Here is a 6,124-nt window from a genome sequence, read left to right as displayed (position 1 = left end):
CAAAGTATCCAATTGGTAAATCCAACGTGATTCACGCTGGCGCAGCAATTTATCACATGTTACCACCGCATAGAGGCATAGGAATAAAGTCAATCAGCATACACTTCAGGCTTGAAACTGAGTGGCCCATTGTTAGAAAGTGCTTAGCCACTGGCTTATCCGTCTCTTTTGTGGCCAATGCTGTGCGGATGGAGTAACGATGATTTGCCATCTTATCCCGAAAGCAACGGGACGTCATACCGACATAATATAGGCCACACGGGCAGATGATTATATATATTACATAGTCCATTTTACAATGGAGTCGATGTCGGATGTTGATTCTTTTCCCACTATGTGGATGCGTGAAGTATGTCCCGGTCTGTAAGGATCTGCATGTGGTGCAGTCTGGATACCGAAAGCAACCCTTCCGTCTAGTGGGTAGCCAACATGCAAGGGCTCCACTTGGTTGCACAGTAGGTCTCATCAGTAATTGGTTCAAGTATGGCCCCCGTCGGTAAGCACACATAGGTGGTTGTGCACTTAGAGCCTTGAAAGCAGGATCCGTAGAGATGATCGGCCAATGCCGCCTAATGGTCTTCTCCGAATAGATGGATTTATTATCATATGTAGAGGTAAAGATCATTCTACCTGCATTCTTGTTTGTTCGTGAGTTATCAACCTGTTGTGCATATTTGTTTCTAGCCCTGGTGAGGCATTTGCAGATAGTCTTTCGTGAATAGCCTCTTTCAATGAACCTCTCTGTTATATCTTGAATCTGTACCTCCGTATTGATGGGAGATATATTGTAGCGTAATATCCGTATAAACTGTGAAATTGGCAAACTGTCCTTAAGTCTATTGGGGTGGTGGCTGCGAGCGTGTAATAATGTATTCCGATCTGTCTCTTTTCGATAGAGAGTAGATATCAACCGGTTATTTTCAAACGAAATAATTACATCCAGAAAATTGAGTGAAGATTGACTAATCTGGTATGTAAACCGTATCGGGCTAGGTAGTGCATTCAGATACTCAACCATTGCCTTGAACTCAGTCTCAGTGTCACCCCAAACAAAAAATAAATCGTCAATATATCTCCCAAAATATAGTATTTTATCCCCATACTTAGGTAGTATGAATGTATTCTCATACTGTTGCATGTAAAGATTTGCGTAGGCGGGCGCCAGGTTAGACCCCATGGCTGTCCCCGCTACTTGCATAAAGTAATCTCTACCATAAAGAAAATAATTGTTGGTCAGGACCAGCCTAGCCAAATCAACCAGAAACTCAGTGGGAGGACCAGTATGTGGACTTGAAGTCAGTGCTAGCTTCATAGCTTCCAGACCCTCATTGTGCAGTATAACCATATATAATGACTGTACGTCCATAGATGCTAGCCATACATTAGCGGGCAAGACACCCAAAGATTTAATCTTGTCCAGAAAATCTGGAGTATCACGTATGTAGCTATGCATCCGCTGGACGTATGGCTGTAAGAGCTTGTCCAAGAACACTGCTACTGGCTGAAGAGTCAAACCCCTGGCTGAAATAATAGGGCGGCCAGATGGGTCAACCAGTGTCTTGTGGATCTTGGGAAGTGAGTGTAATATGGGGCGCACGGGGTGTTCAACTTTCAAATAAGCACTAACGCTGTCATCTAACCAACCGCGCTGTGCACCCAAATCTATAACAGAATCCACCAATTTTTGAACCCTGACAACAGGGCTAGCATGCAATTTATGATAGGTATTAGTGTCGGCTAAATTGACGGCGGATTTCACGATCATAAGCGTGCCAGTCTTGGACGACAATGGCCCCGCCCTTGTCCGCCTTTCTAATCTCCAAATTATCATTATGCATTAGATCATGCAATGCCTTCCGTTACTGATGAGACCTACTGTGCAACCAAGTGGAGCCCTTGCATGTTGGCTACCCACTAGACGGAAGGGTTGCTTTAGGTGTCCAGACTGCACCACATGCAGATCCTTACAGACCGGGACATACTTCACGCATCCACATAGTGGGAAAAGAATCAACATCCGACATCGACTCCATTGTAAAATGGACTATGTAATATATATAATCATCTGCCCGTGTGGCCTATATTATGTCGGTATGACGTCCCGTTGCTTTCGGGATAGGATGGCAAATCATCGTTACTCCATCCGTACAGCATTGGCCACAAAAGAGACGGATAAGCCAGTGGCTAAGCACTTTCTAACAATGGGCCACTCAGTTTCAAGCCTGAAGTGTATGCTGATTGACTTTATTCCTATGCCTCTACGCGGTGGTAACCGTGATAAATTGCTGCGCCAGCGTGAATCACGTTGGATTTACCAATTGGATACTTTGTTCCCTCGTGGTTTAAACGAACACAATCCATATAATATCTTTCTCCGTTAGGGGCAGGTAGGGACCCGAGGAATTCCAATCTGTGGAATGTACGATATACATTCTATATTTTTTATTTTTATTTTTTCAGTTAATTCGTTAGGATTAATTTTTTGTTATGATAGTTTATTTGTTGTATTGGGAGCTGTTTGATGGGGGTCGGACTTCGTCTGCTCCGCACAAGCAGTTCCTGGTATTTTTGTAAGTATTTGTTTTATGTGGTGTTTGTCTTCAGGCTTTCCCCCTTTTATAGGTGAGGCTGTAGCACTTGACACTCCCACAATAATCGCCTGGCCAGACTGATTATTATATATTTTTGTGATAGAGTAATTAAGCATTCATTACTTCCATATATATACTTTTAAGTGGCTGGTTACCATGGTGATGTGTTTGCCTAGGGGGGCGGAGTGTGGCTTACTACGTGTGCACCACCTCCCACTTGCCTCTTAACATAACGAAAAGCTCTTTCTGATGCGTACCACGCCACTTCCGGTCCGGCCGTCATTTCCGGTTCCGGTCATGATGCGTTCCACTGACAGTGGAACGCATGGCACTTCCGGTCGCTGCCATGTTTTGCTTGTTTTTTATTTATTGGTGACGTTCTAGGTAGAAATATTAGGATTTGAGTCACATTACAGTACTATTGCCCATATAGGCTTTATGTCCTTGTTAAGATAGTTGTTTGTGTGCAGAAATTAGTGCCCTTTGCGGCACTTCCTGTGGCAATTACTGGTTGGGTGTGGCTTGGGCCTGTCTCTGCTATTTAAGGGAAGCCTGGGTGACATATGGTGAATGGTGATGCACCGGACAGTTGTCTTCCTGATGTCCCTGTATGATGTCCTGAAGAAGGTCACGTGATGACCGAAACGTCGACACACCGTCTCTATGTCTCTATGAGTTATTAATAAATACCTGTTGAATTTACTGGCGAGTGCCTGCATACCCAAATTTCTATATACTGGCCTATGGGCCTTTGTGGAGCACCCCATCGCTGATCTTACCAAGTCTGGAGTGTGGACTTTACCAATATTTATATATATATATATATATATATATACATACACACACACACACACACACGCATTTTATATATATATATATATATATATATATATATAAAGTCACTCCCTGCGCCGCCTGTCCGTGTTTTCCAGAGTTTTTTTTCAACAACTCCACCAGTTTGCAGCTCAATCCAGCCCCAAGCCAGGGAGCCGTAAGTAATTGTGCTAGAAAGAATCACGAGAGCGCACTCCTGATTCTTTCTAGCATATATATATATAATTAATAATATATATATAATATTTTTGAGAACCGAGTAAAACCGAGTAAAACCGAATCCGCTCATCACTAATATATATATATATATATATATATAAAGATGCAAGGATAGGCACTCCACAATGCTCAGGTATAGAAATGCTGGTGCCTCCGTGAAGATAACATACACAGGACCAGAGACGTGGCACTCACAGCATAGTTACAACAGATCAAAAGGACATCAGTCGCTGTTTTGCAACGTTTCAGTGGTAGTCCACTGTCGTCAGGCTTTATATAATAAAGCCTGACGACAGTGGACTACCACTGAAACGTTGCAAAACAGCGACTGATGTCCTTTTGATCTGTTGTAACTATGCTGTGAGTGCCACGTCTCTGGTCCTGTATATATATATATATATATAAAACATGTAAGAATGAACTGCAGCACTCAGAGACTTTGCAGGTACAAAATGTGTATTAAAAATCACACGCCATAACCAACGTTTCTTGGCTGGCACGCCCCTTGACAAAGGGGCATGCCAGCCCTGAAACGTTGGTTATGGCGTGTGATTTTTAATACACATTTTGTACCTGCAATGCCTCTGAGTGCCCCAGTTGATTCTTACATGTTATGCTTCCTACCATACTGGAGGCACCGGAGCAGTCAGCCAGCAATTCAATGGAGTGCCGGTCCATACATCTTTACTATATATATATATATATATATATATATATATATATATGAGTATGGATAGATAGGGGTACTGGCGACCAGCTGGTGTTTTTATATACCAAAATATTTAGCGGACTTGAGTATCATATATAAAGGACTGGATTGAGAAAAAACTCCTTTTTATGTAAAAGAGAAATAACAATTTATTTTATCAATAATAAAAAATATATATTTTACACTTGCTTTCTAAAAGATACATATAAAACCGATTCCTCTACAAATATAAAAAATGTATTAAAACGGATTATATAGTAAAAAGCAGTTGTATAAAAATATTTTAAGACAAAATGGAAAGACATAAAAAAAAATTTTTTGGATTAGTAGTTATTGAAAAACAGCTTAACTTAGGGTGGAGGGTCATACAGGAGATCCCAACGCGTTTCGTCTATCTGACTTCATCAAGGGGTAGTGACTGAATGATCCCAGTGAGCTTATATACCCACTGATAAGGAGTTACTAGCTGTGACATCACTTCCTGTCAATTAGTATTGAGAAGGTGTATCATACATACAATTCATATTTATAGCATAAGAAACAAAGATGGAGCAGTGTTAGATAAGACATGGAGAGGCTTCCCATGTTTTTAGATCAAAAAAACGAGTAGTATAACTTATTTTAAACAGTTTCATGTAAAGTTTGTATTGAGAATATGCACTTCCGCCCCACTTCCGGTTTCGGCGGTTCTTGGGTGCACATGTGCAGACGCCCCACTTCCGGTTTCGCGTCTCTGGAGTGCGCATGTGCAGACGCCCCACTTCCGGTTTCGCGTCTTATTGAAAGGAGGTGTTCAGGGCTTCATGCCCCACTTCCGTCCTAGCAGTTCGGATGGTTTTAGTCCCCACTTCCGGTTTACATGTCCGGAATCACATGATGTTTATCCTTGTTGTGAGGATGTTTGGGAGAGTTCAATGTTTGAACGGCAGCCATTTTAGAGGAGTCCCTATGGGCGGACATGAATTCTCCATACGTATTGCTCAGTAACATAAAATAAAGGGAAATAAATATTCATTAGTATCGATGCGCTTTAGGTATTTCAAAAACGATTATTAATACATTTCTGGCATATAGTATGTCCACTTTTAGATGCAAGGCATTGTATTTAGATAGATAGCAATTACTTATAATGAATGGCAGAATGCAAACCGGACAGTTTAATCTAATTATATTATCATATATTATTCATAAGCAGAGAATGGCTATTTTTGAGTCTACATAAATTATACTATATATGTATATATGTGATAGGTGCACTTGTGAAGACATTTATATATGTTGGTGCATTTATTTAAACATCATATATCATATTTGTGCATTTATTAGTAAAAAATAGTCTGTGCTTGATTATGTGCTTAGTTAATAAAAAATACGTATTGCATAATTGAATCTTATTCAGACACATTAGTGTTTGTAGACCAGTTTTTTACAGTACTTTAGCTTCCCAGGGGGTCACCCTCTTGGTACTATTAAAGCCCAACACTGCTTAGCTTCCAAGATCGGACGGGCTTGGGCGTGGAGCCAGTGTGGTATGACTGTATCTTATTGGCTATGAAAAAAACACTCATTTTTGTGTCAAATATTTTTATTTTCATGCTCACGTATACAATTAGTTTATAATTTAGTGTGGTAATGTGATAATAAAACAATGACCTTATAGGAAGGGGGCAATTTCATAACCCTCATTAAATCCTGCCGGGTGCATCGTGTTGAGCTGGTAGATCCAAAACATTTCTCTTTGAGATAGTTTATTCGCCAAGTCTCCGCCTCT

The 6,124-nt window shown here is 40.8% G+C and overlaps 1 pseudogene; it reads right to left on the bottom strand.

Annotated features, from left to right (window-relative positions):
• Positions 1-5,776: 5,776 nt before the first annotated feature.
• Positions 5,777-5,896, bottom strand: LOC134963237 (5S ribosomal RNA; annotated as a pseudogene).
• Between the last annotated feature and the right edge of the window lie 228 nt (positions 5,897-6,124).

The sequence above is a fragment of the Pseudophryne corroboree genome, chromosome 9 (genome assembly GCF_028390025.1).
Source record: "Pseudophryne corroboree isolate aPseCor3 chromosome 9, aPseCor3.hap2, whole genome shotgun sequence".
NCBI classification, from domain to species: Eukaryota; Metazoa; Chordata; class Amphibia; order Anura; family Myobatrachidae; genus Pseudophryne; species Pseudophryne corroboree.
Note: the sequence above shows the minus strand (reverse complement) of the source record. Positions and strands in the feature narration are given on the sequence as shown.